This window comes from Macaca thibetana, chromosome 4, assembly GCF_024542745.1.
Source record: "Macaca thibetana thibetana isolate TM-01 chromosome 4, ASM2454274v1, whole genome shotgun sequence".
Lineage (NCBI taxonomy): Eukaryota > Metazoa > Chordata > Mammalia > Primates > Cercopithecidae > Macaca > Macaca thibetana.
This window is the reverse complement of record NC_065581.1, coordinates 165,390,316-165,417,479: the sequence shown is the minus strand read 5'-3', so window position 1 is coordinate 165,417,479 and position 27,164 is coordinate 165,390,316. Positions and strand designations below refer to the sequence as shown.

General features: G+C 43.7%; 1 long non-coding RNA gene across 9 annotated transcripts in view; it reads left to right on the top strand.

Moving 5' to 3' along the window:
• The first annotated feature begins 16,211 nt into the window (after positions 1 to 16,211).
• Positions 16,212 to 27,164, top strand: part of LOC126952455 (uncharacterized) — a 56,344-nt gene continuing 45,391 nt past the window's right edge. For 2 of the 9 annotated variants that reach the window (XR_007724892.1, XR_007724891.1), the window contains exons 1-3: positions 16,214 to 16,506; positions 17,705 to 23,855; positions 24,202 to 27,026. This is a non-coding gene — a long non-coding RNA (uncharacterized LOC126952455). The other 7 variants (XR_007724886.1, XR_007724888.1, XR_007724885.1 and 4 more) reach the window with 6 other exon arrangements.

The window sequence follows — 27,164 nt, the reverse complement described above, 5'->3', positions numbered from 1 at the left end:
TGCTGGCGTGTCTGCTTAGACGTGAACTGAGGGTGAATCATGGGTCTAGCAGGGATCAAGTCACTGGCATCCACGGCCAGAGCAGCTCAATGGAGTTTTTGGGGATGAAGACCTGAATCGAGTGGCCTAAAGAGACCAGAGAAAAAGTGCAGCTGGTGAGGGTGCCCAGCCCCTCCTGGAGGGTTTCCCAGAAAGGAGGCAGCAGCTGGAGTGCAATGTGGAGGTCCTGACCCAGGGAGAGATTTGGGGATTGGGAAGGACCGGGCATTACACTAATTGTAGTTCAAATTACTTACATGATATTGACGAGGAACGCTAGAATATTCATGCAGGTTAGTGGCTTGTTTGGGTCACACAGCTGGCTAGTGGAAGACACGGGACTGGAATCTGTTTCATAACTGCTGGCCAAGATACTTTTCTACTAATACGCTAGTTAGTAGTAATAACTCCAAATGCTCTTCACCTGCCATGCGTGCACTTCAGTTTTGAAACTTGTTATTGAATTATAACACTGATACAGAAAATGCACAATTATACCGCCCCTTATCCTTCAGGGACACAGTCCAAGACCCTCAGTAAAATGCCTGAAACCACAGAAAGTACCAAACCCTGCATGCACTATGACATTTCTCAGGCATGCACGCCTATGACAAAGTTTAGTTTAAAAACTAAGCAGGATAGATCCGGCAAGATGGCCGAATAGGAACAGCTCTGGTCTGCAGCTCCCAGTGAGACCAACGCAGAAGGTGGGCGATTTCCGCATTTCCAACTTAGGTACCCTGCTCATCTCACTGGGGCTGGTTAGGCAGTGGATGTAGCCCACAGAGGGCGAGCAGAAACACGGTGGGGTATCACGTCACCTGGGAAGTGCAAGGAGTGGGGGGCCTCCCTTTCCCAGCCAAGGGAAGCCATGAGGCACTGTGCTGCTGGCCCAGATACTATGCTTCTCTCATGACTTTTGTAATCTGCAGGCCAGGAGACTCCCTCGTGTGTCTATACCACCAGAGCCCTGGGTTCCAAGCACAAAAATGGGCAGCTGTTCAGGCAGACACTGGGCTAGCTGCAGAAGGTTTTTTTTTCATACCCCAGTGGTGACTGGAACCACAGCGAGATAGAACTGCTCACTCCCCTGGAAAGGGGGCCAAAGCCAGGGAGCCAAGTGGTCTCGCTCAGCAGGTCCCACCCCCACAGCAAGCTGAGAAGCACTGGCTTGAAATTCTTGCTGCCAGCACAGCAATCTGAAGTCGACCTGGGGCACTGGAGCTTGGTGGGGGGAGGGGCATCCGCCATTACTGAGGCTTCAGTAGGTGGTTTTTCCCCTCACAGTACTAAGGACTGGGCAAAACTCAACACAGTGTGGCAAAGAGGCTGTGGCCAGACTGCCTCTCTAGGTTCCTCTTCACTGGGCAGGGCATCTCTGAAAGAAAGGCAGCAGTCCCAGTCAGGGCTTTATAGATAAAACTCCCATTTCCCTGGGACAGAGCAACTGGAAGAAGAGGTGGCTATGGGCATGGCTTCAGCGGACTTAAACATTCCTGCCTGCTGGCTCAGAAGAAAGCAGCGGATCCTGACAAGGAGGTTCTCAAAGCACAGAGTTCAAGCTCTGCTAAGGGACAGACTGCCTCCTCAAGTGGGTTCCTGACCCTCATGCCTCCTGGCTGGGAGAGACCTCCCAACAGTGGTTGACAGACACCTCATGCAGGAGAGCTCTGGCTGGCATCAGGCCGGTGCCCCTCTGGGATGAAGCTTCCAGAGGAAGGATCAGGCAGCAATCTTTGCTGTTCTGCAGCCTCTGCTGCTGATACCCAGGCAAAGAGAGACTGGAGTGGGCCTCTAGCAAACTGCAGCAGACCTGCAGAAGAGGAGCCTGGCTGTTAGAAGAAAAACTAACAAACAGAAAGTGCAACAACAACATCAACAGAAAAACCCCATCCAAAAGTCATGAGCCTCAAAGATCAAAGGTAGATAAATCCACAAAGATCAGGAAAAAAACAGAACAAAAATGTCAAAAATTCCAAAATCCAGAATGCCTCTCTTCTTCTCCCAATGGTCACACCTCCTCTTCAGCAAGGGCACAAAATTGGACAGAGAATGAGTCTGATGAATTGACAGAAGTAGGCTTCAGTAGGTGGGTAATAACAAACTCCTCTGAGCTAAAGGATCATGTTCTATCCCAATGCAAGGAAACCAAGAACCTTCACAAAAGGTTACAGGAACTGCTAATTAAAATAACCAGGTTAGAGAGGAACATAAATGACCTGATGGAGCTGAAAAACACAGCACAAGAACTTCGTGAAGCATACACAAGTATCAATAGCTGAATTGATCAAGCAGAAGAAAGGATATCAGAGATCGAAGATCAACTTAATAAAATAAGGCCAGAAGATAAGATTAGAGAAAATAATGAAAAGGAACAAACAAAGCCCCAAGAAATATCAGACTATGTGAAAAGATCAAACCTACAACTAATTGGGGTCCCTGAAAGTGATGGGGAAAATGGAACCAAGTTGGAAAACATACTTCAAGATATTATCCAGGAGAACTTCCCCAACCTAACAAGAAAGGCCAACATTCACATTCAGAAAATACTAAAAACACAACTAAGATACTCCTCGAGAAGAGCAACAACAAAACACACGATTGTCAGATTCTCCAAATTTGAAACAAAGGAAAAACTGTTAAGGGCAGCCAGAGAAAAAAGTCAGGTTATATGCAAAGGGAAGCTCATCAGACTAACAGTGGATGTCTCTGCAGAAACCATACAACCCAGAAAAGAGTGGGGGCCAATATTCAACATTCTTAAAGAAAAGCATTTTCAATCCAGAATTTCATATCCAGCCAAACTAAGTTTCACAATGAATAAAATCCTTTACACACAAGCAAATGCTGAGGGATTTTGTCACCACTAGGCCTGTCTTACAAGAGCTCCTGAAGGAAGCACTAAATATAAAAAGAAAAAAACCATTAGCAGCCACTGCAAAAAACACACCAAAATATAAAGACCAACGACACCATGAAGAAATTGCATCAACTAGTGTGCAAAATAACCAACTAGCAGCATGATGACAGGATCAAATTCACACATAACAATATTAACCTTAAATGTAAATGGGCTAAATGCCCCAATTAAAAGACACAGACTGGCAAATTGGATACAGAGTCAAGACCCATCAGTGTGCTGTATTTAGGAGACACATCTCACATGCAAAGACATGTGAGATAATAAAGGGATGGAGAAATATTTACCAAGCTAATGGAAAGCAAAAAAAGCAGGGTTGCAATCCTGGTCTCTGATAAAACAGACTTTAAACTAACAAAGATCAAAAAAGACAAAGAAGGGCATTACATAATGGTAAAAGGATCAATGCAATAAGGTAAAGGAATCAATGCAACAAGAAGAGCTAACTATCATAAATATATATGCACCCAATACGGGGCACCCAGATTCAGAAAACAAGTAAAAAGAGACATAGACTCCCGAATAATAATAGTGGGAAACTTTAACACCTCATTGTCAACATCAGGCAGATCAACGAGACAGAAAATTAACAAGGATATTCAGGACTTGAACTCAGCTCTGAATGAAGCAGACTTAATAGACATCTATAGAACTCTCCACCCCAAATCAACAGAATATACATTCTTCTCAGCACCATATAGCACTTATTCTAAAATCGACTGCATAATTGGAAGTAAAACACTCTTTAGCAAATGCAAAAGAACTGAAATTATAGCAAACAGCCTCTCAGACTACAGTGCAATCAAATTAGAACTCAGGATTAAGAAACTCACTCAAAATCTCACAACTACATGGAAATCAAACAACGTGCTCCTAAATGACTACTGGGTAAATAATGAAATTAAGGCAGAAATAACAAAGTTCTTTGAAACAAATGAGAACAAAGAGACAATGTACCAGAATCTCTGGGACACAGAGATTCTGAGAAAAACGTATAATACTAAATGCCCACATCAGAAAGCAAGAAGGATCTAAAATTGACACTCTAACATCACAATTAAAAGAACTAGAGAAGCAAGAGCAAAAAATTCAAAACCTAGCAGGAGACAAGAAATAACTGAGATTAGAGCAGAAGTGCAGGGGAGAGAGAGACAAGAAAAACCCTTCAAAAAATCAATGAATCCAAGAGCTGGTTTTTTGAAATGATTAACAAAATAGACAGACCACTAGCCAGACTGGGAAAGAAGAAAAGAGAGACGAATGAAATAGACACAATAAAAAATGTTAAAGGGGATATCACTACTGATCCCACAGAAATACAAACTACCATTAGATAATATTATAAACACCTCTACACAATGAACCAGAAAATCTAGAAGAAATGGATAAATTCCTAGACACATACGTTCTCCCAAGGCAAAACCAGGAAGAATTTGAATCTATAAATAGTGAATAAACAGTTCTGAAAATGAGGCAGTAATTAATAGTCTAACAACCAAAAAAAGCCCAGGACTAGACAGACTCACTGCCAAATTCTACCAGAGGTACAAAGAGGAACTGGTACCATTCCTTCTGAAACTACTCCAAACAATAAAAAAAAAAGAGGGACTTCTCCCTAACTCATTTTATTAGGCCAGCATCATCCTGATTCCAAACGCTGGCAGAGACACAACAAAGAAAGAAAATGTCAGGCCAATATCCCTAATGAACATCGATGCAAAAATCCTCAGTAAAATACTGAGCAAACCAAATCCAGTAGCATATCAAAAACTTATTCACCATGATCAAGTGAGCTTGCTGGGAAACAAGGCTGGTTTAACATACGCAAATCAATAAACATAATCCATCACATAAACAGAACCAATGACAAAAACCACATGATTATCTCAATAGATGCAGAAAAGACCTTTGGTGAAATTCAACACCCCTTCATGCTAAAAACTCTTAATAAAATAGGTAGTGATGGAACATGTCTCAAAATAATAAGAGCTATTTATAACAAAGCCATAGCCAATATCATAGTGAATGGGCCAAAGCTGGAAGCATTCCCTTTGAAAACTGGCACAAGATAATGATGCCCTCTCTCACCACTCTTATTCAACATAGTATTGGAAGTTCTGGCTAGAGCAATCAGGCAAGAGAAATAAAGCGTATTCGAATAGGAAGAGAGGAAGTTGAATTGTCTCTGTTTGCAGATGACATGATTATATATTTAGAAAACCCCATTGTCTCAGCCCGAAAACTTCTTAAGCTGATAAACAACTTCAGCAAAGCCTCAGGATACAAAATTAATGTGTAAAAGTCACAAGCATTCCTACACACCAATTATAGACAAGCAGAGAGCCAAATCACAAGTGAACTCCCATTCAAAATTGCTATGAAGAAAATAAAACACCTAGGAATACAACTTACAAGGGATGTGAAGGACCTCTTCAAGGAGAACTACAAACCACTGTTCAAAGAAATAAGAGAGGACACAAATAAATGGAAAAAAATTCCATGCTTATGGACAGGAAAAATCAATATCGTGAAAATGGTCATACTGCACAAAGTAATTTATAGGTTCAAGGCTATTCCCATCAAGCTACCATTGACTTTCTTCACAGAACTAAAAACAACTACTTTAAATTTCATATGGAACGAAAAAAGAGCCCGTATGGCCAAGACGATCCTAAGCAAAAAGAACAAAGCGGGAGGCATCACGCTACCTGATGTCAAACTATACTACAAGGCTACAGTAACCAAAACAGCATGATACTGGTACCAAAACAGATATAAGAGACGAATGGAACAGAACAGAGGCCTCAGAAATAACACCACACATCTATAACCATCTGATCTTTGACACATCTGCCAAAAACAAGCAATGTGGAAAGGATTCTCTATCTAATAAATGGTGCTGGGAAAACTGGCTAGCCATATGCAGAAAACAGAAACTGGACCCCTTCCTTACACTATATACAAAACTTAACTCAAGATGAATTAAAGACTTAAATGTAAAACCCAAAAGAATAAAAACCCTAGAAGAAAATCTAGGCAATACCATTCAGGACATAGGCATGGGCAAAGACTTTATGATGAAAACACCAAAAGCAATTGCAACAAAAGCCAGAATTGACAAATGGGATCTAATCAAACTGAAGAGCTTCTGCTCAGCAAAAGAAGTAAACAGGCAACCTACAGAATACTGGAAAATTTTTGCAATCTATCCATCTGACAAAGGTCTAATATTAAGTATCTACAAGGAACATAAACAAATTTATGAGAAAAAAACAACCCCATCAGAAAGTGGGTGAAGGATATGAACAGACACTTCTCAAAAGAAGACATTTATGCGGTCAAGAAGCATGAAGAAAAGCTCATCATCACTGGTCATTAGAGAAATAAAAATCAAAACCACAATGAGATATTTCATTTAGCATTGCCAGTTAGAATGGTGATCATTAAAATGTCTGGAAACAACGGATGCTGGCAAGGATGCAGATAAATAGGAACACTTTTACACTATTGGTGAGAGTGTAAATTAATTCAACCACTGTGGAAGACAGTGTAGAGATTCCTTAAGGATCTAGAACCAGAAATATCATTTGACCCAGCAATGGGTTACTGGGTATATACCCACAAAATTATAAATTATTCTACTGTAAAGGCACAGGCACACATGCACACAAAGGCCCATCACCAAGCCTTTCTATGTCTGATAACCTGGAATTGCATGGAGAACTCAAGCCAAAGATGGGAGAGTGGCCCCATGCATGCCTTGTCCCAGGACCAGCCGCTTCCAAAGAGCACAGGGACTGGGGTCACTAGGAGCAGTGGTATGCATTGGGACCCCTGGGGGCACCTGGTAGTTAGTCCTTAATGTTTACTGCAGCACTATTTACAATAGCAAAGACTTGGGACCAACCCAAATGTCCATCAATTATAGACTGGATAAAGAAAATGTGGCATATATACACCATGGAATACTATGCAGCCATAAAAAAGAATGAGTTAATGTCCTTTGCGGGGACATGAATGAAGTTGGAAACTACAGGGAAGAGAGAGATCAGACTGTTACTGTGACCATGTAGAAAAGGAAGACATAAGGTACTCCATTTTGATCTGTACCCTGAATAGTTGTTTTGCTTTGAGAGGCTGTTAATCTGCAACTTTAACCCCAAACTTGTGCTCACAGAAACATGTGTTGTATGGAATCAAGGTTTAAGGGATCTAGGGCTGTGCGGGATGTGCTTTGTTAACAATATGTTTACAGGCAGTATGCTTGGTAAAAGTCATTGCCATTTTCCATTCTAGATTAACCAGGGGCACAATGCACTGCAGAGAGCCACAGGGACCTCTGCCCAGGAAAGCCGGGTATTGTCCAAGGTTTCTCCCCACTGAGACAGCCTGAGATATGACCTGGTGGGCCCGACACCCAGGAAGGGTCTGTGCTGAGGAGGATTAGTAAAAGAGGAAAGCCTCTTGTGGTTGAGATAAGAGGAAGGCCTCTGTCTCCTGCATGCCCCTGGGAACGAATGTCTTGGTATAAAACCCGATTGTACCTTCATTCTATTCTGAGATAGGAGAAAACCGCCCTGTGGCTCAAGGTGAGATATGCTGGCGACAATGTTGCTCTGTTATTCTTTACTACCCTGAGATGTTTGGGTGGAGAGAAGCATAAATTTGGCCCACGTGCACATCCAGGAATAGTACCTCCCCTTGAACTTATTTGTGACACAGGTTCCTTTGCTCACATGGTTTTTTTTTGTTTTTTTTTTGTTGTTGTTGTTGACCTTCTCCCTGTTATCACCCTGCTCTCCTACTGCATTCCTCTTGCTGAGATACTGAAAATAGTAATTGATAAAAACTGAGGGAATTCAGAGACTGGTGCCGGTGCAGGTCCTCCGTATGCTGAGTGTCGGTCTCCTGGGCCCACTGTTGTTTCTCTATACTTTGTCTCTGTGTCTTATTTCTTTTCTCAGTCTCTCATCCCACCTGACAAGATATACTCACAGGTGTGGAGGAGCAGGCCACCCCTTCAGAAACCATCATCCTTAGCAAACTAACACAGGAACAGAAAACCAAATACTGCATGTTCTCACTCATAAGTAGGAGTTGAACAATGTGAACACATGGACACAGGGAGGGGAACATCACACACTAGGGCCTGACTGGGAGTAGGGGGAAAGGGGAGGGAGAGCATTAGAACACATACCCAATGCATGCGGGGCTTAAAACCTAGATGACGGGTTGATAGGTGCAGCAAACCACCATGGCACATGTATAGCTATGTAACAAACCCGCATGTTCAGTACATATATCCCAGAACTTAAAGTAAAATAAAAAATAATAAAAAATAAAAAAAACTACGCACAGTAAGAGGTTAACAATAAAACTAACAATAAAATGGAACAATTATAACATACTGTGAAAAGAGTTAAGTCTCAGCCTTATCATATCTTATTGTGCTGCACTCACCTATATTCAGACTACAGAAAGCAAAACCATGAATTAGGGGGGCACTACTGTGCACATGTAGAGATGGAAGCATTTTACACAGAACACACTTATGTAACCAGCACCCAGACCAAGTCATAGAACATCAGGGTTACCAGCCGAGACCCTGGGGACCCCTCGCCACCACTTCCCCTAAGGCAACAGCTTCCAAAATGGGAGGCTTGGTTTATGCACTTAATTCAATGTATCTCTGTCTTAACATTTATTATGAAAGTATCATGTTCATTATAGTCCTTCAAACAGTACTGAAGTAGAGATGGTAATAAAGGTCCTTTCTCAGTTAATATTTAATATCCCCCCCCAATGAATCAGGTACTGTGCTCCTTGTAGGGTTCTTGGGGAATGCTAACTGGAAAAAAGTCTAGAGTTTGGCCACTGGGTTGGGAAGATCTTTGGGAGGCACAGAAGACCCCCCGAGTTCCCTTAAGTCATGCTGTTTTTAAGTCTTTCTCTCTCAGTGGTTCTTCTTCCATCAACCACCTGGGATGCAAGTCTTGGTGCTCAGTTGAAGGATAGGATAGGGGTGTCATAAAACGGAGAAAATTCTTCATATCGGTACAGAGTTTTCTTGCACTTTGCCAAAATTATAGATGTAAACATCATAATAAATCTATCCTCCTCTTGATCCCATCAGGGAGGCATGTAAAATAAGTGTGTCCTGGTGCCAAGAGTGGGAAGCTGGGGAGAGATTTATGCCATAATAGTGGGCATTTGTGAGGTCCACACAACAGAATGTAGAGACCCCCCAAGCACGTTGACTGCAGCACGAAGCCAGGGCGGGAGGAGACGCTGGACCAACCCTGTGGTGGGATGCAGGGCTCCTCTGGGTTGGGTCTCTGACGTCAAAATCCAAAATCTGTGTGGTCAGTCACCAGGAGGTGCAAAACCCATCTCCAAGCCTTTCTATGTCTGGTAACCAGGAGTCTCATGGAGAACTGAAGCCAAGGAGAGAACTGAGCCCCATGTGAAATCAGGGAGATAATCAAAGGGAATGACAAATGGTTTGGGGAAATGTGTTTGCGTCTAGTGCTCACTTTAGGAAAAATCACATTTTTATAAAAAATGCACACTGCATATCTTTCTTGCCGAAGTGCCCTTAGCAGTCTCCTTTTGTCTGGATAGCTTTGCCCTTCCTCTGCCAGATTCCCAAGCAGAGAGTTAGCATGAAGTCTCGGAGGTGCAGGTGCAACATCTCCAGTGGAAGGGACAGACGAAACATGGCTGAGTGAACGCAGGATTTACAAATCCACACACCAGTGATCCGAGCCCAGGGGCTCTTACCTGTGCCAGGACTGCCTTCCCTGGTAGTGCAGGAAGCCCAGATAAAATAACCCCACCTGGCCGGGCGCAGTGGCTCACGCCTGTAATCCCAGCACTTTGGGAGGCCGAGATGGGCAGATCATGAGGTCAGAAGATCGAGACCATCCTGGCTAACACTGTGAAACCCTGTCTCTACTAAAAATACAAAAAATTAGCCAGGCGTGATGGCGGGCGCCTATAGTCCCAGCTACACGGGAGGGTGAGGCGGGAGAATGGTGTGAACCCGGGGGGTGGAGCTTGCAGTGAGTGGAGATCGAGCCACTGCACTCCAGCCTGGGTGACAGAGCGAGACTCTATCTCCAAAAATAAATAAATAAACCCCATCCACCCACTCTTCCTCACATGACGCTCAGGAAGACAGTCCTGGTGGAAGAACCTCATTTCACTTCATTTTTAGAAAATTTATCCTCACATGTGCTGGGAGGAAAACAATAAATAATTAACCGTGCATGAACATGTCAAATGGAAAAAGAAAAATGCCTTTCAGATTATGTATTATGAATTACTTTTTTTTTTTTTGAGACAGGGTCTCACTCTGTCACCCAGGCTGGAGTGCAGTGGCCTGATCTCGGCTCACTGCAAGCTCTGCCTCCCGGGTTCATGCCCTTCTCCTGCCTCAGCCTCCCGAGTAGCTGGGACCACAGGCACCCGCCACCACGTCCAGCTAATTTTTTGTATTTTTAGTAGAGACGGAGTTTCGCAGTACTAGCCAGGATGGTCTCGATCCCCTGACCTCGTGATCCCTTCGCCTTTGCGGATGAGGAAATTAGCCATGTTTCCCTGTGCTTGACAGAACTTGGGCAACCTCTTCAGTGGCTTGTTGTGCAGTTTTATACAGTTACGTGAAGCAACTGATTGTTTCTGGAAGATGACGGCGATGCCTGTAATTGAATAGATGGCAATAAAACATTCGAATGTCATCCACAGAGGCAGCCACTTGCCAGAGCTGACACAGCCTGAGGGTAGAGAGTCTACAACTCTGAGATGCGGGGAAGGCCTCTCCAGTTCCTGTAGTGCTGAACTGCAGGGGTGGCAGGCACATGGTGGGAGCTGGAAGGAGGGGTCCAACTGGGATCTCTGGTGCAAATCTGGCTTAAACAAAAAGATACACATTCATTTTGGAAACTCGACTGTTTTTTGTAGAAATAAAATATTTTAAGATTCTATGTGGGTAAAGTGACAGGAGACCCCAGGAAGAACAGGCGCCTCCCCACCAGGCAGCCCACCAGGCCTGCCCCCTGTGCATTGCCCTGTGAGGCCTCAGGCATGGGGACTGGCAAAAGGCCTGCTGGGGCGGAGAGAGAACGCTGAAGCTTGGAGGAAGGAAGGTGTGATGAAGCCTGGGTCCCTGTCCCTAAGGGGTCCTGACACTCTGGGCCCCGCCCTGAGTTCATGACTGGCCTCCCCTTTGTGAGGAGAGCAGGCCCTGCATCACCAGGCAACCAGCGCTCCCTCCAGCCTCCCGCTCATTTCAGTTGGGCGTGGCAGCTGCTACACAGAGACCCACAGAAGCCACCCTCGGAACCAGCACCCAGTGAGGCCTGACCTGTGTTCCTCCACACCAACCCAGGGGCCGGGGTAAACCCAGGAGGAGACATGCAGAATGGGAGGGTGGCCCTGAGCCTCCATCCTAAGACCAGCCCCTTCCCGAGAGCACAGGGGCCGGGGTCGCTAGGAGCAGCAAGTGTGCACTGGGACCCCCGGGGCAATTGGTAGTCAGCCCTTCATACTCCCTCAAAGGAAAAGCAGTCCAGGGTTGTATGAAGTCAGGTAATTTTCAATCCAAAAAGTTCGTATGGTGTCCAGTGCCTCCTGCGGGCTGAGGTGCCAGTTATGTAAGAGGGCATGAAGTAGACCCAATTCTGAGACTGAAGTTACCAAAGGAGGGGAGTGTAAGTTAAATGCATCTCATAGTGGGTACAGGAAATTCAACTGAATTCAACCAAAACCGATTGAAGGCTGCTGTGTTCTGGGAGCTGTGACAGATGCTGGGGTTATGAGACTGATCGGGATCACCTGGGAAACACATGGCTGTAATTTAGGGCCAAGCATAATTGTTTCCATAGGGTAAGTGTGAAGTGGTGTGGACCCCCCGGGTGAAAAGAGAACCCCCCAGTGGGGGAAAGGAAGGGCTCCGAGGAGGAGGGACATTCATGCTGGGCTTCCTGGGAGAGGCGGCTTCCGTCGGCAGAAACTCAGGGGCTCTGGGGGTCTTTGAGGCTGAGGAGGGTGGGCTGAAGCACTGGGCTCCTGTTGTCACACGTGAGCGGGAAGCGGGATGTGACAGGCCGAACAGTGGCCGAGGATGGGTGTAAGGCCCTGAGTGCATGCCGGCCTGTGGCCTCCACACCACAGGCACAGGTCACGGTGAGGGAAGAGACCACACCTGCCCATCTCCCGTCTGCAAAGAGGCAAAGTCAGCTCTCCCAACTTGGGCTAGTGATGGCGTTTGCATTTCAAGCAGCTCAGTCTACCCCAGGTTTGTTGGAAAAGAGGCTACTCTGGGTGTCTCGGGGCTGAGCGTACACATGTGATCTTTGGCCTCCAGTACCTTAGAACTTTCTTAAGAAAAAAGAACTTTCCTGATAATTAACAGAAAAAAATAGTGCATGGTCTCTGGTTTGATAATAAAATAATTACTCTTGGTTTCAAGCAATACAAACTTTTATTCAAAAGAATATTTATGTAAGAAGTTTTTTAAGTTGGCCAACTTAAAAAACGGGACTGTCTCGTGTGTACTTGGAGTGAGAAGCATTCTACATTCCATATAAACCGTAAGCCACAGCTGTCAACTATGCATCAGGAAAGGTGACCAGCAGGATGTTGACCATTTACAGGCCAAGTGCTTGAGGGCAACTGGTATCCACACATGGTTTCACTGACCTAGAACAATCCTGCACAAGGCCTGCAGCTACTGCGTGTTCCTACCCAATAAGGTGGAATATTTTGTATGTCTGCACCAAGCTTGTCCACCAAGCCCTCGGGTCTCATGTAACCCAGGAGAGCTTTGAATGTGACCCAACCCAAATTTGTAAACTTTCTTAAAACATCATGAGTTTATTTGCGATTTTTGTTTTTTGTTTTTTTGTTTTTAGCTCATCAGTTGCCATTAGTGTGTTTATTTTATGTGTAGCCCAAGACAATTCTTCTTCCAATGTGGCCCAGGGAAGCCAAAAGACTGGATGCCGCTGGTAGACAATGTAAATCAAAGAAATTGGCGAAGGCAAATCTCAATCATTTAAGAAGTTTAAGTGCCAAGGTTAAGGACACACCCAGGAAAAAGAACACAGAACCACAGGAAAAGGCCGTGGCTTATGCTTTTTCTCCTGAAGAGGGTCTGGGGACCTTAATAAGTAAAGGGAAAAGAGTGGGCATTGGGGAAAAGAGGAAAGGGGGAAAAAAAAAAGGAAGGTCAATAAGAGGGAAGCAGTTGCAATTTTTTTTTTTTTTTAGACGAAGTCTCACTCTGTCACCTAGGCTGGAGTGCTGTGGTGCATATTTGCTCAAGAGACATGGAAACATGCAGGTTATATATGGTGAGCCTCTAGGAATTCTGAGTAAGGCAGGAAGATGCTTTTGTAATTAATGTTTGAAATTCTAAAAGTATAGCTCTTTTTATATAAAAACCGTACTGTTGTCTTTCTATCTTTTGCACATGTAAGCGGTAAAGAGCAGCACTGCCTATTCATTGGCCAATGTTTATTTGGTTCTCTACCTTGGGGAAAAGTGCTTTTACAGCATCTGTAAAATTAGGGCCCTAAGAAGGGCCCCTGTCCCTTACTCCAAAATATTTTCTCCTCATTTCAGTTCATTATTGGTGGAAATTCCTAGTGTTGAATCAAATAGTTTAACACTTCAGCTGGATCCCGGGTCATACAGAAAGTTGCCCTGGGGCTGTCTGTCCTTTAAGCATTGAATGTGCTAAAAAGGTTAAAATGTGAACAAAAAGCCTGGACTCACGGTTATTTTTGCAGAGTCTGTCTTGGACAGAAGAAAGCACCAAAACTAGGAGCTGTTGTCTAAGGAGGCTGCTGGTCCCTGGGAGTCATTCTTTACTACTGCATCCTGTTGTCCATCAGTCTTCTGGGGAAAGCAGTGGGCCCTGATCTAGGGATCAGGATCCCGCACTGATGGAATACATTGTTTTTGGCCGACTTCCTTGCTGTGGGACCCTGTACACTCGGGAATATCATCAAGGTATGGAAAAGGAGGGCCCTTTCTTTCTTCCTATGCCAGGAGAGTCTGTAGCCAGGGCTGAACCGGACTCAAAGAGTTCATAAATCTCCACAATTATAATAATGACTTACTAACATTTTGACTGTGGCTCCTAGAGAATCAGGTGGCTCCTGCTCATTAGAATGCTGTCTGTGCCCTGATGACATTGACGGGTGTTCTAGCCCTTGAGGAGGGAAGAGCTGTGCTGGCTTCTCAGTGACTCTCTGTTGGCTGCATGGTGGAAGATGCCATATGTGTTTCCTTGTTCTAGGTGCATATGCAGTTGGGTTAAATGGTGGCTCAGTACTGAATGGTGGGTGGTATTTTCCTTCCAGATGAGGACTCTGACCTCAGGAGTTTTTAGCGAGTGGCATTTCACAGTAACAGAGTCTGACATACACAAAGGGGACATTCACCTACATTGCCTGCTGTTGTAGGCTGTGGTGTGGCAATGACTTTTTAATCTCCAGGATCCCAGAGTTTACATTCTCTGAGCTTGGTACTGGGTGCTTCGCCAGTGATAGTGAGATTCTGGGCAGGGCTTTCCCTACCTATGGAAACGGGCACAAGGCCCTCCACTGTCTGGGCGTGCACTCCCCCCTCCCTTCCTGAACACTGGTTGGGGGAATAGCTCAGACGTGCTCTAGTTTCCTTCTGGAAGCTTCTATGTGGAGGTCTGACCGCACTCTCCTGGGATGCCCAGCCGCGGACTCTTTATGTACTAGGCCTCATTGACAAAAGAGCACTTTCAGTGTCTGCAGTTCAAAGGGCCCAACCCTCCCTCTGTGGCCCCAGCCTCATTAAGGACCTGCTCACAGAATCCCTCCCATGGACCACACCTGAAACCCAGCCTCCCACCTCGGGAAGCTTTTGGCGGTGCAAGGTGGAGATCATGACGTTGCTGATATAATCAGAAAGTTTCTTGGTTGTTTACATATTATTCGCAAAATTACACTTTTACCACTTCAGAGACTATCATGACTCAACAGTGTGACTTCCCCGTGAGGCTGAAAACCCTCACTGAGGCCCTGAAAACCCAAATACAGTTTGTCAACATTTTTGAGAGAATGTTAAATGACTTCTTTTCAGATAAAGCTTGTAGGCCCTCAGAGGCCTTTTAATTGGACTGTTCCATCTATGCTCGAGTTTAAGACTGGGTTGGTTAAATTGACAGGTGTCCCAGATTCTGCCCCAAATAAGTGTCAAAAATTGTTAAATAGTTCATAATTTCACATTATAATTTTGTTGTAATATATTTGTATATTTGTATAGTACATTTGCATCATATTACATGCTCCTTTGCCTTCTTAATCTGAGTACTGTGATCTTAATTTAATCTTCTCTAGATAATTTATTGATTTTAAGCTTTGATTAAAGCTACATCCCTGTCCCTAAGGGGTTCTGATGCTCTGGGCCCCGCCCTGAGTCTATGACTGGCCTCCCCTTTGTGAGGACAGCAGGCCCTGCATCACCAGGCAACCAGCACTCCCTCCAGCCTCCTGAGCATTTCAACTGGGCGCTGCAGCTGCTGCAGAGAAACCCACAGAAGCCACCCCTGGAACCAGCGCCTGATGAGAAGGCCCGACCTGCGTTCCTCCACACCAAGCCAGGCACTGGGGTAAGCCTAGGAGGTGACACGCAGGATGGGAGGGTATCCCTGAGCACGTCTCAGTCCAAGGACTAGCTCCTTCCTGAGAGCACAGGGGCCGGGGTCGCTAGGAGCAGCGAGTGTGCATTGGGACCCCCAGGGCAATTGGTAGTCAGCCCTTCACACTCCCTCAAAGGAAAAGCAGTCCAGGGTTGTATGAAGTCATGTACTTTTTCAATCCAAAAAGTTCCTATGGTGTCCAGTGCCTCCTGCGGACTGAGGTGCCAGTTATATAACAGGGCATGAAGTAGACCCAATTCTGAGACTGAAGTTACTAAAGGAGGGGAGTGTAAGTTAAACACATCCCATAGTGGGTACAGGAAATTCAACTGAATTCAACCAAAAGCGATTGAATGGCCGCTGTGTTCTGGGAGCTGTGACAGATGCTAGGGTTATGAGACTGAACTGGATCACCTGGGAAACACACATGGCTGTAATTTAGGGCTGAGCATAATTGTTTCCATAGGGTAAGTGTGAAGTGGTATGGACCCCCAGGGGGAAAAGAGAATCCCCCCAGTGGGGGAAAGGAAGGGCTTCAAGAAGGAGTGGGCTTTCATGCTGGGCTGTCTGTGCTTTAAGTCTTGAATGTGCTAACAAGGTAAAATGTGAATAAAAAGCCTGGACTCGCAGTTATTTTTGCAGAGTCTGTCTTGGATAGAAGAAAGCACCAAAACTAGGAGCTGTTGTCTAAGGAGGCTGCTGGTCCCTGGGAGTCATTCTTTACTACTGCATCCTATTGTCCATCAGTCTTCTGGGGAAAGCAGTGGGCCCTGATCTAGGGATCAGGATCCCGCACTGATGGAATACATTGTTTTTGGCCGACTTCCTTGCTGTGGGACCCCGTACACCCGGGAATATCATCAAGGTATGGAAAAGGAGGGCCCTTTCTTCCTTCCTATGCCAGGAGAGTCTGTAGCCAGGGCTGAACCGGACTCAAAGAGTTCATAAATCTCCACAATTATAATAATGACTTACTAACATTTTGACTGTGGGAGCTAGAGAATCAGGTGGCTCCTGCTCATTAGAATGCTGTCTGTGCCCTGATGACACTGACGGGTGTTCTAGCCCTGAAGAGGGAAGAGCTGTGCTGGCTTCAAAGTGACTCTCTGTTGGCTGCATGGTGGAAGATGCCGTATGTGTTTCCTTGTTCTAGGTACTGGGTTCTTCACCAGTGATAGTGAGATTCTGGGCAGGGCTTTCCCTACCTATGGAAACGGGCACAAGGGCCTCCACTGTCTGGGCGTGCACTCCCCCTCCCTAAAAGGACACTGGTTGGGGGAATAGCTCAGATGTGCTCTACTTTCCTTCTGGAAGCTTCTATGTGAAGGTCTGACTAGACTCTCCTGGGATTCCCAGGCAGGGACTCTTTATATAGTAGGCCTCATTGACAAAAGAGCACTTTCAATGTCTGCAGTTCAAAGGGCCCAACCCTCCCTCTGTGGCCCCAGCCTCCTTGAGGACCTGCTCGCAGAACCCCTCCCATGGACCACACCTGAAACACAGCCTCCCACCTCGGGAAGCTTTTGGTGGTGCAAGGTGGAGATCATGACGTTGCTGATATAATCAGAAAGTTGCTTAGTAGTTTACATATGTAACATATTACATATATTACAAAAATTACACTTTTGCCACTTCAGAGACTATCATGACTCAACAGTGTGACTTCCCAGTGAGGCTGAAAACCCTCACTGAGGCCCTGAAAACCCAAATACAGTTTGTCAACATTTTGAGAGAATGTTAAATGCCTTCTTTTCAGATAAAGCTTGTAGGCCCTAAGAGGTCTTTTAATTGGGTTTTTCCATCTATGCTCAAGACAGGGTTGGTTAAATTGACAGGTGTCCCAGACTCTGCCCCAAATAAGTGGCAAATATTATTAGATAATTCATAATTTCACATTATAATTTTGTTGTAATATATTTGTATATTTGTATAGTACATTTGTACCATATTACACGCTCCTTTGCCTTCTTAATCTGAGTACTGTGAACCTAATTTAATTTTCTCTAGATAATTTAAATGATTGATTTTAAGCTTTGGCTAAAGCTGGGTTCCTGTCCCTAAAGGATCCCCATGCTGTGGGCCCCGCCCTGAGTCTATGACTGGCCTCCCCTTTGTGAGGAGAGCAGGCCCTGCATCATCAGGCAACCAGCACTCCCTCCAGCCTCCGTGCATTTCAACTGGGCACTGCAGCTGCTACACAGAGATCCATGGAAGCCACCCTCGCAACCAATGCCCAATGAAAAGGCTGCTGGATGCCTTCAGGGCCTAGCCAGGACCCAGCCTCTGCAATCAGGTGCCTCAGACCACTGTGGTTTTATGTTATTTGTATCCTTCATGAATTTTATTATGCTAGCAGTCATTCTTGTCTGGTTCTATCACCATCTTACCAATTTCCTACTAGCACATCTGATGTATTATAGGCTAAAAGTCCAAATATCCAAAGGCATATTTTATATTATATAAATGATTGTGTGTGTGTATATATATATATACACATATATACACACACATATATATATACACACACACACACCCAGATGTGATATATACACATACATGCAACACACACACTGATTTAAGCACTGAGGGTAAAAGTGTAGGACTCACTCTATTTGGTAAAATGTCAGGTTTTGTGATGTTTGTTTTTATTGGGAGTAGATATTCCACTGAATTTTGGGTTCAGAGCCAAGAGGGTTAAGTTAGCCATAAATTTCCTTGGCTTCTGACCTAGATAACAGATGTTATAACAATGGAGGAAGAATTTTAGGCAGATATGAGCAATGGAATGAGAATCGTGTATCTGTATTACTTGTACTCAGTATGGTTTTTCAATGGTTGAAATGAAAACAATGTACTGGCCAGGCAAGGTGGCTAATGCCTGTAATCCTAGCACTTTGGGAGGCCAAGGCAGGTGGATCACCTGAGGTCAGGAGTTTGAAAGCAGCCTGACTGACATGGCGAAACCCTGCCTCTATTAAAAATACAAAGAAAAGATTAGCCAGGCATGGTGATGCACACCAGTAACTCAAGCTACTTGGGAGGCTGAGGCAGGAGAATCGCTTGAACCAGGCAGGGGGAGGTTGCAGGGAGCAGAGTGTGCCACTGCACTTGGGTCTGGGGGACAAAAGTGAAAATCCATCACACACACACACACACACACACACACATACACACACACACAGAAAACAATATACAAAATGTTTTACTCCATTAATTTAAAGATCTAGACCCTTGTGTCCTTCCCTCCCTGCACTTTGGTGTGTTGGTTCATTCATTTACTTATTCCACAAACATGAGGGAACCATTTCCAGGAACACAGATTAAAAGGACACCCGTGGCCTCGTATTTTCAGCCAGCAAGGCAGCCAATGGACATTTCCCAAATTACACAGGCCTCAGGACCAAAAAGGGCAGTGAGGGAGAGTGTTCGGGATGGAAGCTCAGCCCGAGACCCTGGAGGGCAGCACAGGCATTCCCGTGATCCCTTCTGCAGTGCGCAACACTGCAGGGCTCAACAGCACCCAACAGGGAAAGTCTGCAGCTCAGTTCATCGTCAGCTAGACCCAGTTGCTCCCTGGCTGTGCTGGGAGAACACAGGGTGAGGTCATGGTGCACTGGTGCCCCTTCCTCTTCCTGCACGACTTTGCTTTCCAAGAGGTACTCAATACAAATGAGTGTCATTTTCCCTTTATTTTCATTATTTTATTTTCTTAACTGAAAAATAATAATTGTATATATTCATAGGGTACCTAGTGAAGTTTTGTCATATATATTGTATAGCGATCTGATCAGAGTAATTAGCGTATCCATTGTCTCAAATATTTATCATTTCCTGTGGTGGGGATGTTCAATATCCTCCTTCCAGCTATTTGAAACTATTATATATTACACCACTGTTAACCCTGGTCACCCTGCAGTGGCGTAGATCACTAGGACTCCTTCCTCCCGTGTGGATGTGACTTTGTGTGCTTTAAAATATGTCTCCCTATGCCCCCTTCTCCTAGCCTTCCCAGCTTCTAGAATCCTCTGTTGTGCTTGTTACTTCAATTAGATACACTGTTTTTTTAGCTTCCATATAGGAGTAAGAACATGCGGTGTTTAACTTTCTGTTCTCAGCTTATTTCACTTTACATAATGTTCTCCAGTTCCATCCATGATGACATGAATGATAGGATTTCATTCTGTTTTGTGGCTGAATAGTGATAAAGTGAAGTAAATATGGCCTGAGAAGGGCTCTGTACTTCTATATTTGAGCCCTTGTGGATGAACCGTAACCCAACTTAACAGGTAGACAAGATTGCAACCCCAACTTAGAAGTGTGCACCTGTAACAATCGCTGAGTCCTGGCCAATCCCAGCAGCCGTACTTCAACCATGCATACACTGCTGAGTGTTCAAACCGTGTTCAAATAAGGCAAACAGCAACCTGTAACCAATCCAGCTATTTCTGTACCTCACTCCCGATTTCTATATGTCACTTTACTTTTTATATCTCTAAATTTGTTCTGATGACGAGGCACCTCTGGAGTATCTCTGAATATGCTGTGACTCTGGGGGCTGTACGATTCATGAATCATTCATTGCTCAATTAAACTACTGTAAATTTAATTTGGCCGAAGTATTTCATTGTTAAAAGAAAAACCTTAGATAAATTAAAAGTAACAGAGTTTAAGCAAGAACTCTTGACAAATTTGGCAGTCCCCAAACCAGAACAGGTTCAAAGACCCCACACTGTTTCCAGGTGGGCGAGAATTCATGGAGAGAAAAAGGAAAGTGATGCACAAAAAATGGAAGTGAGGTACAGAACCTCCTCATTGTTACAACACGGTGTTTGTCTTTTTTGAACATGGTTTGAGCACTTGGCTGCCTGTGATTGGCTGATTAGTAGTGTATTAATCACTAGTTGGTGTTTAGTACAACAGTTAAGTTATAGTCTGTTTACCCTCCCATTAGCTGACAGCTCACTGTGAATGAAGAATCCTTTAGACCCAACTTACAAGGAGGCAGTGTTAGGCTAAACTCAGCTTAAGAGAGTAGATACCACATTTCCTGTATCCAGGAACACAACAGTGAACCCAGAGAAAAGACAACGGTGAACTCAGAGATAATTCAACAGTGAACTCAAAAAAAAAATGCCAGTGAACCCAGGGAATAGAGAATGGGTCACCCAGGGAAAATATGACAGTGAATCCAAAGAATCGACAAAAATAAATGCAGAGAAAAGATGAAGGGGGAACGCAGAAAAAAGACGACGGTAAACCCAGAGAAAACATGACAGTGCACCCAGACAAAACACGACCGTGAACCAAGAAAACAGACAGTGAACCCGAAGAAAAGACGATGGTGAACCCAGAGAAAAGACAATGGTGAACCAACAGAATATACAATAGTCAACCCAGAAACAATATAACACTGAACCCAGAGAAAAGACAACAGTGCACCCCCAAAAAAAAGATGGTGGTGAACCAAGAAAAAATTCGACAGTGAACCCAGAGAAAAGATGACAGTGAACCCAGAGAAAAGACAATGGTGAACTCAGAGAAAATAACAACAACGAACCCAGACAAACAACGATGGGGAACCCAGAGAAAAGACAACGGGGCACCCAGAGAAGAGATGATGGTGAACACAGAGAAAAAACAACAAAACACAGAGAAAAGATGACAGTGAACCCAGAGAAAAGACGAACGTGAGACCAGAGAAATACAACAGTAAATCCAGAGAAAAGATGACAGTGAATCCAGATAAAAGACGATGGTACAACCAGAGATAAGACGACAGTGCACCCAGAGAAAAGATGATGGTACACGCAGAAAAAAGGTGATAGTGTACCCAGAGAAAAAAACGACAGTGAAATGAGAGAAAAGACAATGTTGAACCTGGAGAAAAGACGACAGTGAACCCACAGAAAAGACGAGAGTGAACCAAGAAAAAAGATGACACTGCATCCAGAGAAAAGATGACAGTAGACCCACAGAAAAGACGATGGTGAATTCAAAGAAAACCCGACAGTGAATCCAGAGTAAAAATGAATGCAAACAGAAAAAATATGACAGGGCACCTAGAGAAAAGATAATAGTGCACCCAGAGAAAAGACAATGGTGAACCCAGAGAAAATACAATAGTACGCCCAGAGAAAATATGGCAGTGAACCTCAAAAAAAGATGACAGTGCACCCAGAGAAAAGATGACAGTGCACCCAGAGAAAAGACGATGGTGCACACAGAGAAAAGACAATGGTGCACACAGAGAAAGGATGACAGTGCACTGAGAGAAAAGATGACACTGCACCCAGAGAAAATACAAAAGTGAACCCAGAAAAAATATGACAATGAAGCGAGAGGAAATACAAGAGTAAACCTAGAGAAAAGATGACAGTGCACCCAGAGAAAAGACAACAGTGAAACCAGAGAAAAGATGAAAATAAACCAAAACAAAAGATGACAGTGAACCCAGAGAAAAGATGACAGGGCACCAAGAGAAAAGACGATGGTGAAACCAGACAAAAGATGACAGCGAACAAGGAGAAAACACGACAATGAACAAAGAGAAAAGATGATGGTGAACCCAGAGAAAAGACAACAGTGAAATGATACAAAATACAACATGGAAACCAAAGAAAAGATGGTGAATGCAGAGAAATAGTGAACCCAGAGAAAAGAGGATGGTGAAACCAGAGAAAAATGATGGTTCACCAAGATAAAAGATGACAGTGAACCCAGAAATAATACAATAGAGAAATGCAGAGAAAGATAATGGCGCACCCACAGAAAAGAAGATGGGGATCCCAGAGAAAAGACGATAGTGAACCTAGAGGAAAGATGACAGTGAACCCAGAGAAAAGACAACAGTGAACTCAGAAAAAAGACATTGGTGAACCGAGAGAAAAGAAGACAGTGAACTCAGAGAAAAGACAATGGTGCATCAAGAGAAAAGAAGACAGTGCACATAGAAAAAAGATGACGGTGAAACGAGAGAAAAGATGACAGTGAACCCATAGAAAAGACGATGATGGACCCAGAGGAAAGACAAGGGTGAACCCAGAGAAAAGACGAAAGTAGAGAAAAGACGATAGTGAACACAGAAAAAAAGACTAAAGTGAACACAAAGAAATAACAACAGTGATCTCAAAGATGAAAGTGAACCCAGAGAAAAGCCGACAGTGCATGCAGAGAAAAGACGATGGTGAGCCCAGAAAAAATATGAAGGTGAAACCAGAGAAAATGTAACAGGGAACCCAGAGAAAGGATAATGGTTCACCCAGAGAAAATACAAGAGTGAACCCAGAGAAAAGACAATAATGAACCAAGAGAAAAGATGACAGTTTACCCAGAGAAAAGACAATGGTGCACCCAAAGAAAAGACAACAGTGAACCAACAGAAAAGATGATGGTGCACCCAGAGAAAAGATGACAGTGCACACAGAGAAAAGACAACAGTGAACACAGAGAAAACATGATGGAGCACCCAGAAAAAGATGACAGTGAACCCAGAGAAAAGACGATGGTGTACCCAAGAAAAGACCACAGTGAATCCAGAGAAAAGACTACAGTTAATCCAGAGAAAAGATGACGATGAACCCAGAAGAAAGACAGTGAAATAAAAAAAGATGAGAGTGAACCCCAAAAAAAGATGACAGTGAACCCAAAGAAAATACGACAGTGAACCCAGAGAAAAAATGATGGTGCACACAAAGAAAACACAAGAGTAAACCCAGAGAAAAGACGATAGTGAACCCAGAGCAAAGATGAGCATTTACTCAGAGAAAAGACAATGATGAACCCAAACAAAAGACAACAGTGAACCCAGAAAAAAGACGATGGTGAAACCAGAGAAAAGATGACAGTGCACCCAAAAATAGACGACAGGAAATCCAGGAAAAAAAAAAAAAAAAGCCAAAAATTGAACAGAGAAAAGATGACAATGAACCGAGAGAACAGACCATGGTGTACTCAGATAAAAGCCAATGGTGCACCCAGAGAAAAGATGACAGTGGATCCAGGAAAAAAACAAAACAAAAGAAAACAAAACAGTGAACAAAGAGAAAAGACAACAGTGAACCCAGAGAAAAGACAATGGTGCACCCAGAGAAAAGACCACAGTGAACCCAGAGAAAAGATGATGATGAAACCAGAGAAAAGATGACAGTGAAACAAAAGAAAAGATGACAGTGAACCCCCAAAAAAGATGACAGTGAACCCAGAGACAATACAATGGTGAATCCAGAGAAAATACGACAGTGAAACAAGAGAAAATATAACACGGAACACAGACAAAAAATGATGGTGCAACCATAGAAAATACAACAGTGAAACAAGAGAAAAGACAATGGTGAACCCAGAGAAATGACGACAGTGAATCTAGAGAAAAGATGATGATGAAACCAGAGAAAAGATGACAGTCAAACAAAAGAAAAGATGACAGTGAACCCCCAAAAAAGATGACAGTGAACCCAGAGACAATACAACGGTGAATCCAGAGAAAATACGACAGTGAAACAAGAGAAAATATAACACGGAACACAGACAAAAAATGATGGTGCAACCATAGAAAATACAACAGTGAACCCAGAGAAAAGACAATGGTGAATCCAGAGAAATGACGACAGTGAACCCAGGGAAAAAATGACAGTTACCCAGAGAAAAGACAATGGTGTACCCAAAAAAAGACAACAGTGAACCCAGAGAAAAGACAATGGTGCACCCAGAGAAAAGATGACAGTGTACCCAGAGAAAAGACAACAGTGAATCCAGATAAAAGATGATGGTGCACCCAAAAAAAGAAGACAGTGAATCCAGAAAGAAAAAAAAAAAACAAAGTGAACAAAGAGAAAAGACAATGGTGCACCCAGAGAAAAGACGATGGTGCACCCAGAGAAAAGATGACAAGGAATCCAGAAAAAAACAAAAACAAAAGCAGTGAACAAAGAGAAAAGATGACAATGAACCCAGAGAAAAGACGATGGTGCACCCAGAGAAAAGATCACAGTAAATCTAGAGAAAAGATGACGATGCACCTAGAGAAAAGATTACAGTGCACGCAGAGGAAAGACGATGATGAAACTCCCAAAAATAGGACATTGAAACCAGAGAAAAGATAATAGAGAACCCAGTGAAAAGATGATGGTGCACCTGGAGATAATACAACAGTGAACCCAGAGAAGAGGCGACAGTGAACCCAGAGAAAAGGCGACAGTGAACCCAGAGAAAATACAAGGGTGAACCTAGAGAAAAGTTGACATGGCATCCAGAGAAAAGATGATAGTGAAACCAGAAAAAGATGACAGTGAAACCACAGAAAAGACTACAATGAACCCAGAGAAAAGACGATGGTGTACCCAGAGAAAAGACGACAGTGAACCCAAGAATACACAACACTGAACCAAGAGAAGAGATGACAGTGAACCGAAAGAAAAGATGACAGGGAATCCAGAGAAAAGATGATGGTGAAACCAGAGAAAAGACCACAGTGAACCAAGAAAGAATATAACATGCAAACAAAAGAAAAGACAGTGAACCCAGAGAAACAGTGAACCCAGAGAAAAGACAAGAATGAACCCTGAGAAAAGAGGACAATGCACCCAGATAAAAAGACAATGGTGAAACCAGAGAAAAGATGATGGTTAACCTAGAAAAAGATGATAGCGAACACCCTAAAAAAGCAAAAGACAAATGCCGAGAAAGATGATGGTGAATCGAGAGAAAAGACGACAGTGATGCCACAGAAAAGATGACAGTGAACCCAGAGGGAAAAACGACAGTGAACCCAGAGAAAAGATGATGGTACATGAAGAGAAAATACAACAGTGAACCAGAGAAAAGATGATGGTGAGCCCAGAGAAATGACAACAGTGAACCCAGAGAAAGGATGACAATTACCCAGAGAAAATACAATGGTGCACCCCCCCCCAAAAAAAACAGTGAACCCAGAGAAAAGACGACGGTGCACCCAGGAAAAGATGAGAGTGCACCCAGGGAAGAGACAACAGTGAACCCATAGAAAAGATGACGGTGCACCGAGAAAAACACGACAGTAAACACAGAGAAAAAAACGATGGTGAACCCAGAGAAAATAAAGCAGTAAACCCAGAGTAAACATGATAGTGAATTTAGAGCAAGGATGATGGTGCACCCAGAGAAAAGATGATACCGAACCCACAGAAATGACAACAGTGAATCCAGAGAAAAGATGACAGTTTACCCAGAGAAAAGACAATGGCCCAAAGAAAAGACAAAAGTGAACCCAGAAAAAAGACCATGGTGCACCCAGAGAAAAGATGACAGTGCACCCTGAGAAAAGACAGCAGTGAATCCAGAGAAAAGATGACGGTGCATGCAAAAACAAAAACGACTGTGAATCCAGAAAAAAAAAAAAAAAAAAAAAAAAAAAAACAGTGAACAAAGAGAAAAGACAACAGTGAACCCAGAAAAAAGAGGATGGTGCACACAGAGAAAAGACCACAGTGAATCCAGAGAAAAGATGACCATGAATCCAGAGAAAAGACAACAGTGAAACAAAAGAAAAGATGTCAGTGATCTCCCAAAAAAGATGACAGTGAACCAAGAGAAAATATGATGGTGAACCCAGAGAAAATATGACAGTGAAATAAGAGAAAAGATGACAATGAACCCAGAGAAAAAACGATGGTGGAAGCAAATAAAATACAACAGTGAACCCAGACAAAAGATGATAGTGAACCCAGAGAAATGATGACAGTGAACCCAGGGAAAAGATGACAGTTACCCAGAGAAGAGACAATGGTACACCCAAAAAAAGACAACAGTGAACCCAGAGAAACGATGATGGTGCACCCAGAGAAAAGATGACAGTGCACCCAGAGAAAAGACAACAGTGAATCCAGATACAAGATGGTGCACCCAAAAAAAGACGATAGTGAATCCAGAAAAAAAAAAAAAAGTGAACAAAGAGAAAAGATGACAGTATACCCAGAGAAAAGATGATGGTGCACCCAGACAAAGACGATAGTGAAACCAGAGAAAAGGTGACGAGGAACTCAGAGAAAAGACGACACTGAAACTAAAGAAAAAATGACAGTAAACCCAAGAAAAAGATGACAGTGAACCCAGAGAAAATACAATGGTGAACCCAGAGAAAAGACAACAGTGAACCCAGAGAAAAGAAGACGGTGCAACCAAAGAAAAGACGATGGTGAACCCAGAGAAAAGACAACAGTGAAATACAAGAAAAGATGACAGTGAACACTTAGAAAAGACAACAGTGAATCCAGAGAAAATAAAACAGTGACCCCAGAAAAAAGATGACAGACAACCCAGAGAAAAGAGGACGGTGCACTCAGAGAAATGATGACAGGAAACCAAGAAAAAATACAACAGAGAAATGCAGAGGAATATGACAGCGCACTCAGAGTAATGATGACAGTGAACCCAGAGAATATAAGACCGTGAACCCTGAGAAAAGACAATGGAGAAACCAGAGAAAAGATGCAGTGAATCCAGAGAAAAGATGAAGATGAACCTGGAGAAAAGACGACAGTGAAACTAAAG